This window comes from Oncorhynchus keta, unplaced genomic scaffold (assembly GCF_023373465.1).
Source record: "Oncorhynchus keta strain PuntledgeMale-10-30-2019 unplaced genomic scaffold, Oket_V2 Un_contig_24430_pilon_pilon, whole genome shotgun sequence".
NCBI lineage: Eukaryota > Metazoa > Chordata > Actinopteri > Salmoniformes > Salmonidae > Oncorhynchus > Oncorhynchus keta.
In genome coordinates this window covers 26,878-45,050 of record NW_026283898.1, presented here as the reverse complement: position 1 = coordinate 45,050, position 18,173 = coordinate 26,878, and the positions used below count along the sequence as shown (strand labels likewise).

The 18,173-nt window shown below is 45.0% G+C and overlaps 2 long non-coding RNA genes and 1 pseudogene across 46 annotated transcripts; 2 read left to right on the top strand and 1 right to left on the bottom strand.

Annotated features, from left to right (window-relative positions):
- Window positions 1–1,059: 1,059 nt before the first annotated feature.
- LOC127922049 (uncharacterized) lies at window positions 1,060–2,150 on the top strand. Of its 44 annotated transcripts, none has more exons than XR_008110331.1 (6): window positions 1,067–1,188; window positions 1,226–1,422; window positions 1,601–1,740; window positions 1,817–1,866; window positions 1,990–2,015; window positions 2,123–2,150. It is a non-coding gene; the product is annotated as an uncharacterized LOC127922049 (long non-coding RNA). The 44 variants fall into 44 exon arrangements; XR_008110316.1 differs by having other exon boundaries at window positions 1,817–1,904; window positions 1,952–2,015; XR_008110315.1 differs by having other exon boundaries at window positions 1,817–1,930; window positions 1,978–2,015.
- Window positions 2,151–3,142: 992 nt separating this feature from the next.
- Window positions 3,143–3,647, top strand: LOC127922050 (uncharacterized). 2 transcript variants are annotated; one of them, XR_008110341.1, is made up of 3 exons: window positions 3,143–3,290; window positions 3,352–3,511; window positions 3,575–3,647. It is a non-coding gene; the product is annotated as an uncharacterized LOC127922050 (long non-coding RNA). The 2 variants fall into 2 exon arrangements; XR_008110340.1 differs by having other exon boundaries at window positions 3,543–3,647.
- A 2,721-nt stretch (window positions 3,648–6,368) lies between these two features.
- LOC118383387 (dual specificity protein phosphatase 16-like) overlaps window positions 6,369–18,173 on the bottom strand; it is a 38,573-nt pseudogene continuing 26,768 nt past the window's right edge.

The following is an 18,173-nucleotide window of genomic DNA, read 5'->3' as shown; positions in this document are numbered from 1 at the left end:
TCAACCATAGACCATCTAACTGTAGAGGGCTAGAGGCAGGGTTCAACCATAGACCATGTCAACTGTAGAGGGCTAGAGGCAGGGTTCAACCATAGACCAACTGTAGAGGGCTAGAGGCTGGGTTCAACCATAGACCATCACTGTAGAGGGCTAGAGGCAGGGTTCAACCATAGACCATGTCAACTGTAGAGGGCTAGAGGCAGGGTTCAACCATAGACTAACTGTAGAGGGCTAGAGGCAGGGTTCAACCATAGACCAACTGTAGAGGGCTCAGGCAGGGTTCAACCATAGACCAACTGTAGAGGGCTAGAGGCAGGGTTCAACCATAGACCTAATAACTGTAGAGGGCTAGAGGCAGGGTTCAACCATAGACCATGTCAACTGTAGAGGGCTCAGGCAGGGTTCAACCATAGACCAAGGTAGAGGGCTAGAGGCTGGGTTCAACCATAGACCATCATAACTGTAGAGGGCTAGAGGCAGGGTTCAACCATCGACCACTGTAGAGGGGTTAGAGGCAGGGTTCAACCATAGACCATCATACTGTAGAGGGCTCAGGCAGGGTTCAACCATAGACCACTGTAGAGGGCTAGAGGCAGGGTTCAACCATAGACCAACTGTAGAGGGCTAGAGGCAGGGTTCACCACCATGTCTCAACTGTAGAGGGCTAGAGGCAGGGTTCAACCATAGACCATGTCAACTGTAGAGGGCTGGAGGCAGGGTTCAACCATAGACCAACTGTAGAGCCTCAAGAGGTGCTGAATGCTTCATACTGTAAAGTGTTGTTCCAGGCCTGTAGGATGGTGAAGAAAACTCATCTTCCTGGTCATTGATCATGTAAAGGATCGTAATCACAGAGGTTAAAGTTCAGCGTGTCAATGTTAGAAAATAAACCACTGGTGTACCGTTTTCAGATTTTATTTCAACAGTCAACATACATCTACTGGTTATCAGCTTCATCCAAATGCCCACATTGTCTGTTGTAAAACTAGCTATATTCTGACACAGCAACAACAACCCCATAACAGGCCTTCTATCTCTCACACACGTCCACACTGTGGGAGGTCTGGACCACTGGTCTCAGGTCAGGGTTCAGGTCTGGGTCAGGACCACTGGTCTCAGGTCAGGGTTCAGGTCTGGGTCAGGACCACTGGTCTCAGGTCAGGGTCAGGACCACTGGTCTCAGGTCAGGTTCAGGTCTGGGTCAGGACCACTGGTCTCAGGTCAGGGTTCAGGTCTGGGTCAGGACCACTGGTCTCAGGTCAGGGTTCAGGTCTGGGTCTGGACCACTGGTCTCAGGTCAGGGTTCAGGTCTGGGTCAGGACCACTGGTCTCAGGTCAGGGTTCAGGTCTGGGTCAGGACCACTGGTCTCAGGTCAGGGTTCAGGTCTGGGTCAGGACCACTGGTCTCAGGTCAGGGTTCAGGTCTGGGTCAGGACCACTGGTCTCAGGTCAGGGTTCAGGTCTGGGTCAGGACCACTGGTCTCAGGTCAGGGTTCAGGTCTGGGTCAGGACCACTGGTCTCAGGTCAGGGTTCAGGTCTGGGTCAGGACCACTGGTCTCAGGTCAGGGTCAGGACCACTGGTCTCAGGTCAGGGTTCAGGTCAGGGTCAGGACCACTGGTCTCAGGTCAGGGTTCAGGTCTGGGTCAGGACCACTGGTCTCAGGTCAGGGTTCAGGTCTGGGTCAGGACCACTGGTCTCAGGTCAGGGTTCAGGTCTGGGTCAGGACCACTGGTCTCAGGTCAGGGTTCAGGTCTGGGTCAGGACCACTGGTCTCAGGTCAGGGTTCAGGTCAGGGTCAGGACCACTGGTCTCAGGTCAGGGTTCATGTCAGGGTCAGGACCACTGGTCTCAGGTCAGGGTTCAGGTCTGGGTCAGGACCACTGGTCTCAGGTCAGGGTTCAGGTCTGGGTCAGGACCACTGGTCTCAGGTCAGGGATTGGTCTCAGGAGGTCAGGGTCAGGACCACTGGTCTCAGGTCAGGGTTCAGGTCTGGGTCAGGGCCACTGGTCTCAGGTCAGGGATGGGACCACTGGTCTCAGGACAAGGTTCAGGTCTGGGATGGGACCACTGGTCTCAGGTCAGGGTTCAGGTCTGGGTCAGGGCCACTGGTCTCAGGTCAGGTCAGGACCACTGTTCTCAGGTCAGGGACTGGGAGGTTCAGTCACTGACCACTCCTTTACACAGGTTCAGGTCTGGGATTCACTGGTCTCAGGTCAGGATCAGGTCTGGGTCAGGTATCAGGTCAGGGTTCAGGTCATCAGGACCACTGGTCTCAGGTCAGGGATACCACTGGTCTCAGGACATTTCAGGTCATTCCTTTACCACTGGTCTCAGGTCAGGTCATCAGGTCTCAGGTCTGGGTCATCATTCACTGGTACCACAGGTCAGGACCACTGGTCTCAGGACAAGGTTCCTTTACCACAGGTATCAGTCATTCACATCATTCCTTTACCACAGGTATCAGTCATTACATCATTCCTTTACCAGGACAGGTATCAGTCTTACATCATTCCACAGGTATCAGTCATTACATCATTCCTTTACCACAGGTATCAGTCATTACATCATTCCTTTACCACAGGTATCAGGTCATTACATCATTCCTTTACCACAGGTATCAGTCATTACATCATTCCTTTACCACAGGTATCAGGTCATTACATCATGGTCTCAGGTCTTGACCTCAGGACAGTCATCAGATCTTTGGGACCACAGGTATCAGTCATTACATTCCTTTACCACAGGTATCAGTCATTACATCATTCCTTTACCACAGGTATCAGTCATTACATCATTCCTTTACCACAGGTATCAGTCATTACATCATTCCTTTACCACAGGTATCAGTCATTACATCATTCCTTTACCACAGGTATCAGTCATTACATCATTCCTTTACCACAGGTATCAGTCATTACATCATTCCTTTACCACAGGTATCAGTCATTACATCATTCCTTTACCACAGGTATCAGTCATTACATCATTCCTTTACCACAGGTATCAGTCATTACATCATTCCTTTACCACAGGTATCAGTCATTACATCATTCCTTTACCACAGGTATCAGTCATTACATCATTCCTTTACCACAGGTATCAGTCATTACATCATTCCTTTACCACAGGTATCAGTCATTACATCATTCCTTTACCACAGGTATCAGTCATTACATCATTCCTTTACCACAGGTATCAGTCATTACATCATTCCTTTACCACAGGTATCAGTCATTACATCATTCCTTTACCACAGGTATCAGTCATTACATCATTCCTTTACCACAGGTATCAGAATTACATCATTCCTTTACCACAGGTATCAGTCAACATCATTCCTTTACCACAGGTATCAGTCATTACATCATTCCTTTACCACAGGTATCAGTCATTACATCATTCCTTTACCACAGGTATCAGTCATTACATCATTCCTTTACCACAGGTATCAGTCATTACATCATTCCTTTACCACAGGTATCAGTCATTACATCATTCCTTTACCACAGGTATCAGTCATTACATCATTCTTTACCACAGGTATCAGTCATTACATCATTCCTTTACCACAGGTATCAGTCATTACATCATTCCTTTACCACAGGTATCAGACAAAACCCACAACCACACCGTTAATAATATATCATATTTACTTTAATCAAAGTGATTTACAGTCATGCGTTCGTAATTTTATTTCTGGTAGCTGTTCGGGAATCTGTTACTACAACCGGGGTACAAGCTGTTACCAACTAGCTGTTCGGGAACTGTTCGGTCAGCTGTTCGGGAACTGTTCGGTTCAGCTGTTCGGGAGCTGTTCGGTCAACTGTTCGGTAGCTGTTCGGTAGCTGTTCGGTATCTGTTCAGTTATTACTGTTCGGGAACTGTTCGGTAGCTGTTCGGGAACTGTTCGGTAGCTGTTCGGTATTCTGTTCGGTATCTGTTCGGTATCTGTTCGGTATCTGTTCATTAACTGTTCGGTAGCTGTTCGGTACTGTTCGGTAGCTGTTCGGGAACTGTTCGGGAACTGTTCGGGAGCTGTTCGGGAGCTGTTTGGTAACTGTTCGGGAGCTGTTCGGGGCTGTTCGGTACTGTTCGCTGGGAGCTGTTCGGGGAACTGTTCGGAGCTGTTCGGGAACTGTTCAGGAACTGTTCCAGCATCTTTTCTTGCTGCTCAAATAGACTGTTTGAATTGTCAATCAGAAGAAGACAGAGGAACAGGAAAAGTTCTAACTTGGATGTTCGTAGGTATTGGATGATTTGGGAACAGTTCGGATCTCTGTTCCCGTTCTTTCATAAACTGCTTCATAAAGACTTCATAAAGACTTCATAAGGTTCATAAAGACTGTTCGAGACTGTTAAGGCTGTCATAGAGACTTCATAGCTGTTCAGCTGTTCGACTGTCATAAGGTTCATAAAGACTTCATAGAGCTGTTAAGGCTGTTCGGGAGCTGTCATAAGGCTTCATAAAGCTGTTCATAGCTTTCATAGCTGTTCATAAACTGCTTCATAAAGACTTCTTAAGCTGCTTCATAAATACTTCATAAGGTTCATAAATACTTCATAAGCTTCATAAAAGAATTCTTAAGGCTTCATAAAGCTGTTAAGGAACTCATTGGGAACTTCATAGCTTCATAAAGACTTCATAACTTTTAAAACTGACTTCATAGCTGTTCATAGACTTCATAACTGCTTCATAAACTGACTTCATAAGACTTTCATAAGGCTTCATAACTGTTCATAGCTGCTTCATAAATGTTCATAAGGCTTCATAAAGACTGCTTAGGCTTCATAAATAAAAAGACTTCATAAGGCTCGGGAAAGTTCATAACTGCTTCATAAAGACTTCATAAGGCTTCATAAAACTTTCGGTAAGTTCATAAAGACTTCATAGCTTCATAAAGACTTCATAGACTGTTCGGGAACTGCTTCATAAAGACTTCATAGACTTCATAAGACTTCATAAAGGCTGTTCATAAACTGTTCATAGGCTTCATAAAGACTTCATAAGGCTTCATAAAGACTTCATAACTGACTTCGGGAGCTGCTTCATAAAGGCTTCATAAAGACTGTCATAAGGCTTCATAAACTGTTCATAAGCTGTTCATAAACTGTTAACGACTTTCATAAGGCTTCATGGGAACTTCATAAAGACTTCATAAGGCTTCATAAGTTCATAGAACTTCATAAGGCTTCATAAAGACTTCATAGGTATCTGACTTCTTAAACTGTTCATAGCTGTTAAAGAACTTCATAAGCTGTTCGGGAACTGTTCATAAGCTGTTCGGGAACTGTCATAAAGCTGTTCAGTTGTTCCAGCATCTTTTCTTGCTGCTCAAATAAGACCTGAGATTTGAATTGTCAATCAGAAGAAGACAGAGGAACAGGAAAAAGCCTTCATTTGGATGTCATAAGGTATTGGATGATTTCATACAGGGCTATCATAAAGATCTTCATAAGGTTCTTCATAAAGACTTCATAAAGACTTCATAAGGCTTCATAAAGACTTCATAAGGCTTCATAAAGATTTCATAAGGCTTCATAAGACTTCTAAGGCTTCATAAAGACTTCATAAGGCTTCATAAAGACTTCATAAGGCTTCATAAAGACTTCATAAGGCTTCATAAAGACTTCATAAGGCTTCATAAAGACTTCATAAAGACTTCTTAAGGCTTCATAAATACTTCATAAGGCTTCATAAAGACTTCATAAGGCTTCATAAAGACTTCATAAGGCTTCATAAAGACTTCATAAGGCTTCATAAAGACTTCTTAAGGCTTCATAAAGACTTCATAAGGCTTCATAAAGACTTCTTAAGGCTTCATAAGACTTCATAAGGCTTCATAAAGACTTCATAAGGCTTCATAAAGACTTCATAAGACTTCATAAGGCTTCATAACGACTTCATAAGGCTTCATAAAGACTTCATAAGGCTTCATAAAGACTTCATAAGGCTTCATAAAGACTTCATAAAGACTTCATAAGACTTCTTAAAGACTTCATAAAGCTTCATAAGGCTTCATAAAGACTTCATAAGACTTCATAAAGACTTCATAAGGCTTCATAAATACTTCATAAGACTTCATAAAGACTTCATAAGGCTTCATAAAGACTTCATAAAGACTTCATAAAGACTTCATAAAGACTTCATAAGGCTTCATAAAGCTTCATAAAGACTTCATAAAGACTTCATAAAAGGCTTCATAAAGACTTCATAAAGACTTCATAAGACTTCATAAGACTTCATAAATAGGCTTCATAAAGACTTCATAAAGACTTCATAAGGCTTCATAAAGACTTCATAAGGCTTCATAAAGACTTCATAAAGACTTCATAAAGACTTCTTCATAAATACTTCATAAGGCTTCATAAAGACTTCTTAAGACTTCATAAAGACTTCATAAGGCTTCATAAAGACTTCATAAGGCTTCATAAAGACTTCATAAAGGCTTCATAAAGGCTTCATAAAGACTTCATAAGGCTTCATAAAGACTTCATAAGGCTTCATAACGACTTCATAAAGACTTCATAAAGACTTCATAACGCTTCATAAAGACTTCATAAGGCTTCATAGAGACTTCATAAAGCTTCATAGAGACTTCATAAGACTTCATAAGGCTTCATAAAGACTTCATAAGGCTTCATAAAGACTTCATAAGGCTTCATAAAGACTTCATAAGGCTTCATAGAGACTTCATAAGCCTTCATAGAGACTTCATAAGGCTTCATAGAGACTTCATAAGGCTTCATAAAGGCTTCATAAGGCTTCATAAAGACTTCATAAGGCTTCATAAAGACTTCATAAAGGCTTCATAAAGACTTCATAAAGACTTCATAAGGCTTCATAAAGGCTTCATAAGGCTTCATAAAGACTTCATAAAGACTTCATAAAGACTTCATAAGGCTTCATAAAGACTTCATAAGGCTTCATAAAGACTTCATACGGCTTCATAAAAGCTCCATGAATCCAACGTCAGGCAGACATCTACTGCTCCTTGACGACGATCATCAACATTCAGAAATAAATGAAAACGATGAACACTCATCCAAACCAAAGACTCAGTCCTCTCAGAGTTCACCTCTTCATCACATTCATCATCGTCACACAGCTGCTTTCTGCTTCCAGGTCAAAGTTCAACTACATTAATGCCAACTGTCGCGACACAAGTACACATAGAGCCGCTTAGATCAGTTCAAGGTTCAAGTCCCTAGTGGGACAATAAGATGGGTCCATAACAAGTCTTTCCCCTCAACATGGGTCTGATCTGAGGAGGTTATACTCCCTAGAACAGACGTCTCCATTCAAATCAATGATTCCGTAAGGGGTGGCCTGGAGGCCATATTGAATGTCCCTCTCAGGACACCTCTATGACCTCCATGCTTCCTGAGAAGCTGCTGTGACTCCCCATCTCCTCCCTGGATCTAGTCTCGCCTCCTCCTCTCATCCTGTCTCCGAGTTCCATCTGACAGCTCCGGCTCTTCAGCTGCTTCTCCAAGGTGCTCTCCTCGTGCCAGCTCCTCCGTGAGTCCCCGTGGTCGCCGCTCCTCTGCCGCCCGCGCCGCCGCACCTCCTCCAACCCCTGACTCACGCTGTACGCCGCCACGCTGCCACCCCCAGAATGTTAGCCCCGCCTCCCAAGATGGCGGAGGTGGAGTAGAAGTGGTGTGACTCGGAGAGGTACCATCCCCCCGACGACACGGTGACGGGACCCAATAGGATGTCAGAGTGCCAGCCCTTCAGGGCGGAGCCTAGGTTAGGGGCGGGCTTGGACAGGTGCTGCTGGGAACGCGATAGGCCGAACAGGAAGCCGGTGGTGTGAGGGGTGTTAGAGCTCTCCTCCATACTGCCACTACGGTGGAGCTGCTGGGAACAGGAGAGGGGAGGTGGAGGAGGCTTAGCCTGGCTGGGCTGCTTCATGCTGGGCTGGTTGGAGGTGGTAGTGGTGCTGGTTGTGGTGGAGACGACAGGAGCAGCAGTGGGAGCTGCAGACGTAGCAGCAGGGTCTGCGGGACCGTCGTCCTGCTCCTTGTCAGGGCTCGGCTCAGGTGTAGACTGCTCTGACATCTCCTTCACAGGAGAGAACTGATACGGTTTCCCTGCAGGCTCCTTGAAGCTCACGGATGGGTTATAATACTCCTGGGCTCCGGGGTGGGATGTAGGGTGGGGGTACGGCCTCATGGGGGCGCTGCTGCAGCCTCCTGGCTCCCTGTACGACTTGATGTCCAGAGAGAAGGACCTTTTCAGCCGGGCAGCGCTGTCCTCCGTCCCCTGGTCCAGCTGAAGACCTTGGAGCCCCTGGAGAGCCTGGGCCAGGAGCCTCTCCTCTGGAGGCCAGGGGGCCAGGACACACGGCAGGGTCAGGGGCTCCAGCAAGGCCAAGGCAGGGTCTGGGAGGCTGGGGGTAGGGTTAGGGGGTCGTGCTCTAGTGGGGGTGGAGGAGAGGAGAGGGTTGACCCCGGTGGTTTCTCTGATCTCCGACCTTCCAGGAGTCGTGATCTTCTTCTCAAAGTCCAGCAGCTGACCCAGGAAGTTGAAGTTAGGAGAGATGGTGGGTCTCTTCTCCTTCACGAACCTGGAGAGGAAAGACAGAAACAAACAGGACATCAGTAGAGACACACTGGGTTGTTACAGAGTTGGGAAAACCTAGAGGGTCAAGACAGGGGTCATTTATAACTATAGAGACACACTGGGTTGTTACAGAGTTGGGAAAACCTAGAGGGTCAAGACAGGAATAGAGACACTGGGTTGTTACAGAGTTGGGAAAACCTAGAGGGTCAAGACAGGGGACATTTATAACTATAGAGACACACTGGGTTGTTACAGAGTTGGGAAAACCTAGAGGGTCAAGACAGGGGTCATGAGACACACAGTGTTAATCAGGGGTCATGTGACACACAGTGTTAATCAGGGGTCATGTGACACACAGTGTTAATCAGGGGTCATGTGAGGTTGGTTTCATTAAGACAGACAGGAAGAGGGGGTATCCTCTTAGGGTCAAGACAGGAGAAACTTAGGAGACACACAGTGGTTGCTGAGGGTCAAGTCCATGTTAATCAGGGGTCAGGTGACATGAGGCCATCTCACCTGTAAATCCTTATTATGGGTCCTCAGGGTTAATCATCACCAGTAAATCCTTATTAGGTCCTACAGGGTTCAATCATCTCACCTGTAAATCCTTATTATGGTCCTACAGGGTTCAATCATCTCACCTGTAAATCCTTATTATGGTTCTACAGGGTTCAATCATCTCACCTGTAAATCCTTATTATGGTCCTACAGTGTTAATAATCATCTCACCTGTAAATCCTTGATTATGGTCCTACAGGGTTCAATCATCTCACCTGTAAATCAGGGGTTATGGTCCTACAGGGTTCAATCATCTCACCTGTTAATCAGTATTATGGTCCTACAGGGTTCATCATCTCACCTGTAAATCCTTATTATGGTCCTACAGGGTTCAATCATCTCACCTGTCAATCCATATTAGGAAGGTTCAATCATCTCACCTGTAAATCCTTATTATGGTCCTACAGGGTTCAATCATCTCACCTGTAAATCCTTATTATGGTCCTACAGGGTTCAATCATCTCACCTGTAAATCCTTATTATGGTCCTACAGGGTTCAATCATCTCACCTGTAAATCCTTATTATGGTCCTACAGTTCAATCATCTCACCTGTAAATCCTTATTATGGTCCTACAGGGTTCAATCATCTCACCTGTAAATCCTTATTATGGGTTCAATCATCTCACCTGTAAATCCTTATTATGGTCCTACAGGGTTCAATCATCTCACCTGTAAATCCTTATTATGGTTCTACAGGGTTCAATCATCTCACCTGTAAATCCTTATTATGGGTTCAATCATCTCACCTGTAAATCCTTATTATGGTCATACAGGGTTCAATCATCTCACCTGTAAATCCTTATTATGGTCCTACAGGGTTCAATCATCTCACCTGTAAATCCTTATTATGGTCCTACAGGGTTCAATCATCTCACCTGTAAATCCTTATTATGAGTTCAATCATCTCACCTGTAAATCCTTATTATGGTCCTACAGGGTTCAATCATCTCACCTGTAAATCCTTATTATGGTCCTACAGGGTTCAATCATCTCACCTGTAAATCCTTATTATGGTCCTACAGGGTTCAATCATCTCACCTGTAAATCCTTATTATGGGTTCAATCATCTCACCTGTAAATCCTTATTATGGTCCTACAGGGTTCAATATACTCACCTGTAAATCCTTATTATGGTCCTACAGGGTTCAATCATCTCACCTGTAAATCCTTATTATGGTCCTACAGGGTTCAATCATCTCACCTGTAAATCCTTATTATGGTCCTACAGGGTTCAATCATCTCACCTGTAAATCCTTATTATGGTCCTACAGGGTTCAATCATCTCACCTGTAAATCCGTATTATGGTCCTACAGGGTTCAATCATCTCACCTGTAAATCCTTATTATGGTCCTACAGGGTTCAATCATCTCACCTGTAAATCCTTATTATGGTCCTACAGGGTTCAATCATCTCACCTGTAAATCCTTATTATGGTCCTACAGGGTTCAATCATCTCACCTGTAAATTCTTATTATGGTTCTACAGGGTTCAATCATCTCACCTGTAAATCCTTATTATGGGTTCAATCATCTCACCTGTAAATCCTTATTATGGTCCTACAGGGTTCAATCATCTCACCTGTAAATCCTTATTATGGTCCTACAGGGTTCAATCATCTCACCTGTAAATCCTTATTATGGTCCTACAGGGTTCAATCATCTCACCTGTAAATCCTTATTATGGTCCTACAGGGTTCAATCATCTCACCTGTAAATCCTTATTATGGGTTCAATCATCTCACCTGTAAATCCTTATTATGGTCCTACAGGGTTCAATCATCTCACCTGTAAATCCTTATTATGGTCCTACAGGGTTCAATCATCTCACCTGTAAATCCTTATTATGGTCCTACAGGGTTCAATCATCTCACCTGTAAATCCTTATTATGGTCCTACAGGGTTCAATCATCTCACCTGTAAATCCTTATTATGGTCCTACAGGGTTCAATCATCTCACCTGTAAATCCTTATTATGGTCCTACAGGGTTCAATCATCTCACCTGTAAATCCTTATTATGGTCCTACAGGGTTCAATCATCTCACCTGTAAATCCTTATTATGGTCCTACAGGGTTCAATCATCTCACCTGTAAATCCTTATTATGGTCCTACAGGGTTCAATCATCTCACCTGTAAATCCTTATTATGGGTCCTACAGGGTTCAATCACCTCACCTGTAAATCCTTATCATGGTCCTACAGGGTTCAATCATCTCACCTGTAAATCCTTCGTTAGTGACAGGGTCCAATCATCTCACCTGAAATCCGATATTATGGTCCTACAGGGTTCAATCATCTCACCAGTAAACCACACAGGCGTTGGAGGCTTTGGCAATCATCTCACCTGTAAATCCCTTATTATCTGTCCTAACCAGGGAATCATCTCACCTGTAAAGCTTATTATGGAACTCCTACAGGAAGTGAATCATCTCACCTGTAAATCATTATTATGGTCCTAGATCTCACCTGGAGGGAGGAATACAGCTGGGTTCAATCATTTACACCTGTCACTTCCTGCAGAGGATGGTCCTACAGCTGGTTCAATCATCTCACCTGTGAGACTCAGGGATGTAGTCTGGTTTGGGACATGTGTTACAATCATTCAGGACTGTAAATCTCATTCTGCTGCATGGTTCCTGCAGGGAGGGAGGAATCTCAGCTGGTTAAATGCTTTTACACAGGAAGTGAGACTCAGGGATGTAGTCTGGTTTGGGACATGTGTTACTGGCATTCAGGACCTCGCTATCTCATTCTGCTGCATCACTTCCTGCAGATCTGAGGGAGGAATACAGCTGGTTAGAATGCTTTTACACAGGAAGTGAGACTCTGTCTGGTTTGGGACAGGAACATTCAGGACGTACGCTATCTCATTCTGCTGCATCACTTCCTGCAGAGGAGGGAGGAATACAGCTGGTTAGAATGCTTTTACACAGGAAGTGAGACAGGGGATGTCAATCTGGTTTTGGGACATGTCATTCTGGGTTCAGGACTTCCTGGACAGGAGGAGAAAGGAGAGAATTGGTTTGGGAATGCTACTGGACATTCAGGACGTACGCTCCTGATTCATTCTGCTGCATCACTTCCTGCAGAGGAGGGAGGAATACAGCTGGTTAGAATGCTTTTACACAGGAAGTGAGACTCGGGGATGTAGTCTGGTTTGGGACATGTGTTACTGGCATTCAGGACGTACGCTATCTCATTCTGCTGCATCACTTCCTGCAGAGGAGGGAGGAATACAGCTGGTTAGAATGCTTTACACAGGAAGTGAGACTCAGGGATGTAGTCTGGTTTGGGACATGTGTTACTAGCATTCAGGACGTACGCTATCTCATTCTGCTGCATCACTTCCTGCAGAGGAGGGAGGAATACAGCTGGTTAGAATGCTTTTACACAGGAAGTGAGACTCAGGGATGTAGTCTGGTTTGGGACATGTGTTACTGGCATTCAGGACGTACGCTATCTCATTCTGCTGCATCACTTCCTGCAGAGGAGGGAGGAATACAGCTGGTTAGAATGCTTTTACACAGGAAGTGAGACTCGGGGATGTAGTCTGGTTTGGGACATGTGTTACTGGCATTCAGGACGTACGCTATCTCATTCTGCTGCATCACTTCCTGCAGAGGAGGGAGGAATACAGCTGGTTAGAATGCTTTTACACAGGAAGTGAGACTCGGGGATGTAGTCTGGTTTGGGACATGTGTTACTGGCATTCAGGACGTACGCTATCTCATTCTGCTGCATCACTTCCTGCAGAGGAGGGAGGAATACAGCTGGTTAGAATGCTTTTACACAGGAAGTGAGACTCGGGGATGTAGTCTGGTTTGGGACATGTGTTACTGGCATTCAGGACGTACGCTATCTCATTCTGCTGCATCACTTCCTGCAGAGGAGGGAGGAATACAGCTGGTTAGAATGCTTTACACAGGAAGTGAGACTCGGGGATGTAGTCTGGTTTGGGACATGTGTTACTGGCATTCAGGACGTACGCTATCTCATTCTGCTGCATCACTTCCTGCAGAGGAGGGAGGAATACAGCTGGTTAGAATGCTTTTACACACATCACTTCCTGTAGAGGAGGGAGGAATACAGCTGGTTAGAATGCTTTACACACATCACTTCCTGCAGAGGAGGGAGGAATACAGCTGGTTAGAATGCTTTACACACATCACTTCCTGTAGAGGAGGGAGGAATACAGCTGGTTAGAATGCTTTACACACATCACTTCCTGTAGAGGAGGGAGGAATACAGCTGGTTAGAATGCTTTACACACATCACTTCCTGCAGAGGAGGGAGGAATACAGCTGGTTAGAATGCTTTACACACATCACTTCCTGCAGAGGAGGGAGGAATACAGCTGGTTAGAATGCTTTACACACATCACTTCCTGCAGAGGAGGGAGGAATACAGCTGGTTAGAATGCTTTACACACATCACTTCCTGCAGAGGAGGGAGGAATACAGCTGGTTAGAATGCTTTACACACATCACTTCCTGTAGAGGAGGGAGGAATACAGCTGGTTAGAATGCTTTACACACATCACTTCCTGCAGAGGAGGGAGGAATACAGCTGGTTAGAATGCTTTTACACACATCACTTCCTGCAGAGGAGGGAGGAATACAGCTGGTTAGAATGCTTTACACAGGAAGTGAGACTCAGGGATGTAGTCTGGTTTGGGACATGTGTTACTAGCATTCAGGACGTACGCTATCTCATTCTGCTGCATCACTTCCTGCAGAGGAGGGAGGAATACAGCTGGTTAGAATGCTTTTACACAGGAAGTGAGACTCAGGGATGTAGTCTGGTTTGGGACATGTGTTACTGGCATTCAGGACGTACGCTATCTCATTCTGCTGCATCACTTCCTGCAGAGGAGGGAGGAATACAGCTGGTTAGAATGCTTTTACACAGGAAGTGAGACTCGGGGATGTAGTCTGGTTTGGGACATGTGTTACTGGCATTCAGGACGTACGCTATCTCATTCTGCTGCATCACTTCCTGCAGAGGAGGGAGGAATACAGCTGGTTAGAATGCTTTACACAGGAAGTGAGACTCAGGGATGTAGTCTGGTTTGGGACATGTTACTGGCATTCAGGACGTACGCTATCTCATTCTGCTGCATCACTTCCTGCAGAGGAGGGAGGAATACAGCTGGTTAGAATGCTTTACACAGGAAGTGAGACTCGGGGATGTAGTCTGGTTTGGGACATGTGTTACTGGCATTCAGGACGTCTTATCTCATTCTGCTGCATCACTTCCTGCAGAGGAGGGAGAAACAGCTGGTTAGAAGCTTTTACACACATCACTTCCTGTAGAGGAGGGAGGAATACAGCTGGTTACTGAATGCTTTACACACATCACTTCCTGCAGAGGAGGGAGGAATACAGCTGGTTAGAATGCTTTACACACATCACTTCCTGTAGAGGAGGGAGGAATACAGCTGGTTAGAATGCTTTACACACATCACTTCCTGTAGAGGAGGGAGGAATACAGCTGGTTAGAATGCTTTACACACATCACTTCCTGCAGAGGAGGGGAGGTTACTGTATTAGAATGCTTTTACACACATCACTTCCTGCAGAGGAGGGAGGAATACAGCTGGTTAGAATGCTTTACACACATCACTTCCTGCAGAGGAGGAGGAATACAGCTGGTTAGAATGCTTTACACATCACTTCCTGCAGAGGAGGGAGGAATACAGCTATTAGAATGCTTTACACACATCACTTCCTTAGAGACACTAGAGGTTACTGTATTAGAATGCTTTACACACATCACTTCCTGCAGAGGAGGGAGGTTACAGCTATTAGAATGCTTTACACACATCACTTCCTGCAGAGGTTAGGTATTAGAATACAGCTGGTTACTGCTTTACACACATCACTTCCTGTAGAGGAGGGAGGAATACAGCTGGTTAGAATTAGCTTTACACACATCACTTCCTGCAGAGGAGGGAGGAATACTAGCTGGTTACTGTATTAGAGACATCACTTCCTGCAGAGGAGGGAGGAATACAGCTGGTTAGAATGCTTTAGACATCACTTCCTGCAGAGGAGGGAGGAATACAGCTGGTTAGAGATACTAGACATCACTTCCTGCAGAGGAGGGAGGAATACAGCTGGTTACTATATTTACACACATCAGGTTCCTGCAGAGGAGAGAATACTAGAGGTTAGTATGCTATAATATATAGTAATATATCTAATACCTTGTTGGTTACTGTCTCTGAGAGCCCAGGTAGAGGTGACTGTATTAGAGACCCAGAGGTGTTGAGGGGCAGGCAGGGCTAGAGACACTAGAGAGGCAGGTGTTACTGTATTAGAGAAGAGCCTTACTTATTAGACCTAGAAACAGCTGGGAAAAGGCTGAGGTTACCACCTGATGACAGACACACAGAAACATCCCAATCAAATACAGGAAGACAGAGGTTACTGTGTTAGATACTAGAGGTTACTGCTATATTAGAGACACTAGAGGTTACTGTATTATAGATACTAGAGGTTACTGTATTAGAGATACTAGAGGTTACTGTATTATAGATACTAGAGGTCACTGTATTAGAGATACTAGAGGTTACTGTATTAGAGATACTAGAGGTTACTGTATTAGAGATACTAGAGGTCACTGTATTAGAGATACTAGAGGTTACTGTATTAGAGATACTAGAGATACTATATTAGAGATACTAGAGGTTACTATATTAGAGACACTAGAGGTCACTGTATTAGAGATACTAGAGGTTACTGTATTAGAGATACTAGAGATTACTGTATTAGAGATACTAGAGGTTACTATATTAGAGATAGAGGTTACTGTATTAGAGATACTAGAGGTTACTGTATTAGAGATACTAGAGGTTACTGTATTAGATACTAGAGGTTACTGTATTAGAGATACTAGAGGTTACTGTATTAGAGACACTAGAGGTCACTGTATTAGAGATACTAGAGGTTACTGTATTAGAGATACTAGAGGTTACACATCAAACTTAGGTGTGAATGATAGATGCGTCAAAATGTATTAGTATTTTTTTTACTAGAGTTACTGTATTAGGTAACAAAAGGCCTTACTGTATCTAAGATCACAAGAAGTCACTGTATTAGAGATACTAGAGGTTACTGTATTAGAGATACTAGAGATGCTAGCATTAGCAGAAACTGAATGGTTACTGTATTAGATTATTACTAGTAGTCACTTATAGAGATACTAACCTGACCTGCTGTATTAGAGATACTAGAGATTACTGTATTAGAGACCCTAGCGTTACATATTAGAGACACACACACGGACACACACACGCAGACACTAGAGCCACCTGTATTAGAGACCCTCAGACAACTGTCCTAGTTACTAGAGGTTACTGTATTAGAGATCTCCAGCCTACTGTATTAGAGATCTGTTACTGTATTAGAGATACTAGAGGTTACTGTATGGATACTAGAGGTTACTGTATTAGAGATACTAGAGGTTACTGTATTAGAACACTAGAGGTTCTGGGAGCTGTATTAGAGATAGAGGTTACTGTATTAGATACTAGAGGTTACTACATTGAACTGAGCCCCTGGGCTATAGATGATAGGGTCATTCCGTTCCCTACATGGAATAGTGCACTTTTGAACTGAGCCCCTTGGTAAAAAAAAAGGATAGGTGCCAAACTCTATGTATTGTACTAACAGAGTTCGAGACATGCACCATCATAAACCAGGCCATTCCGTTCCTGCATAGTAAGTGTACTACTAAACCTGCCTAGCAACTGGGCCAAACTGAGGGCTCTGTGTTGTACATTCTGTTCCCTGCATAGTAATGTGTACATACAGTAGTGTTTAAGAGGACCAACCTGACCTGCTGGGGAGTCCATTACACAATAAGTGATACACTGCCTTCAGCACCCAGCGACACACACACCATTCACACCTGCATGGTACACACACACGACACACACCCAGCCACCTGTACCATTCTGACCCTGCATAGTAAGCCCAGTCCTAGTTGAACTGAGACCCCTGGGCTATAGGGGATGGCTCTCCAGCCTCTGCTTCAGATCTGTTGAACTAAGCCATGGATCCATCCTAAACGAAACCCCGTTCCTGCATGGTAAGTGCACTACAGTTGAACTGAGCCCCTGGGCTATATAGGGGATAGGGTGCCATTCTGTTCCCTGCATGGTAAGTGTACTACAGTTGAACTGAGCCCCCTGGGCTATATAGGGGATAGGGTGCCATTCTGTTCCCTGCATAGTAAGTGCACTACAGTTGAACTGAGCCCCCTGGGCTATATAGGGGATAGGGTGCCATTCTGTTCCCTGCATAGTAAGTGTACTACAGTGGAACTGAGCCCCCTGGGCTATATAGGGGATAGGGTGCCATTTCGTTCCCTGCATAGTAAGTGTACTACAGTTGAACTGAGCCCCCTGGGCTATATAGGGGATAGGGTGCCATTCCGTTCCCTGCATGGTAAGTGCACTACAGTTGAACTGAGCCCCCTGGGCTATATAGGGGATAGGGTGCCATTCCATTCCCTGCATAGTAAGTGCACTACAGTTGAACTGAGCCCCCTGGGCTATATAGGGGATAGGGTGCCATTCCGTTCCCTGCATGGTAAGTGCACTACAGTTGAACTGAGCCCCCTGGGCTATATAGGGGATAGGGTGCCATTCCGTTCCCTGCATGGTAAGTGCACTACAGTTGAACTGAGCCCCCTGGGCTATATAGGGGATAGGGTGCCATTCCGTTCCCTGCATAGTAAGTGTACTACAGTTGAACTGAGCCCCCTGGGCTATATAGGGGATAGGGTGCCATTCCGTTCCCTGCATAGTAAGTGCACTACAGTTGAACTGAGCCCCCTGGGCTATATAGGGGATAGGGTGCCATTTAGGACTCAGCCCAGGAGGACTTAATGTGGAAATGTTCTGCAAGCTCACAGAAACAACCACATCATGCATCTGTCCTCATATCTCTCCTCCTCTCTCATCGTCACTCCGCCTCTCTCCACCTCTCTCCTCCTCTCTCCACCTCTCTCCACCTCTCTCCTCCTCTCTCCTCCTCTCTCTTC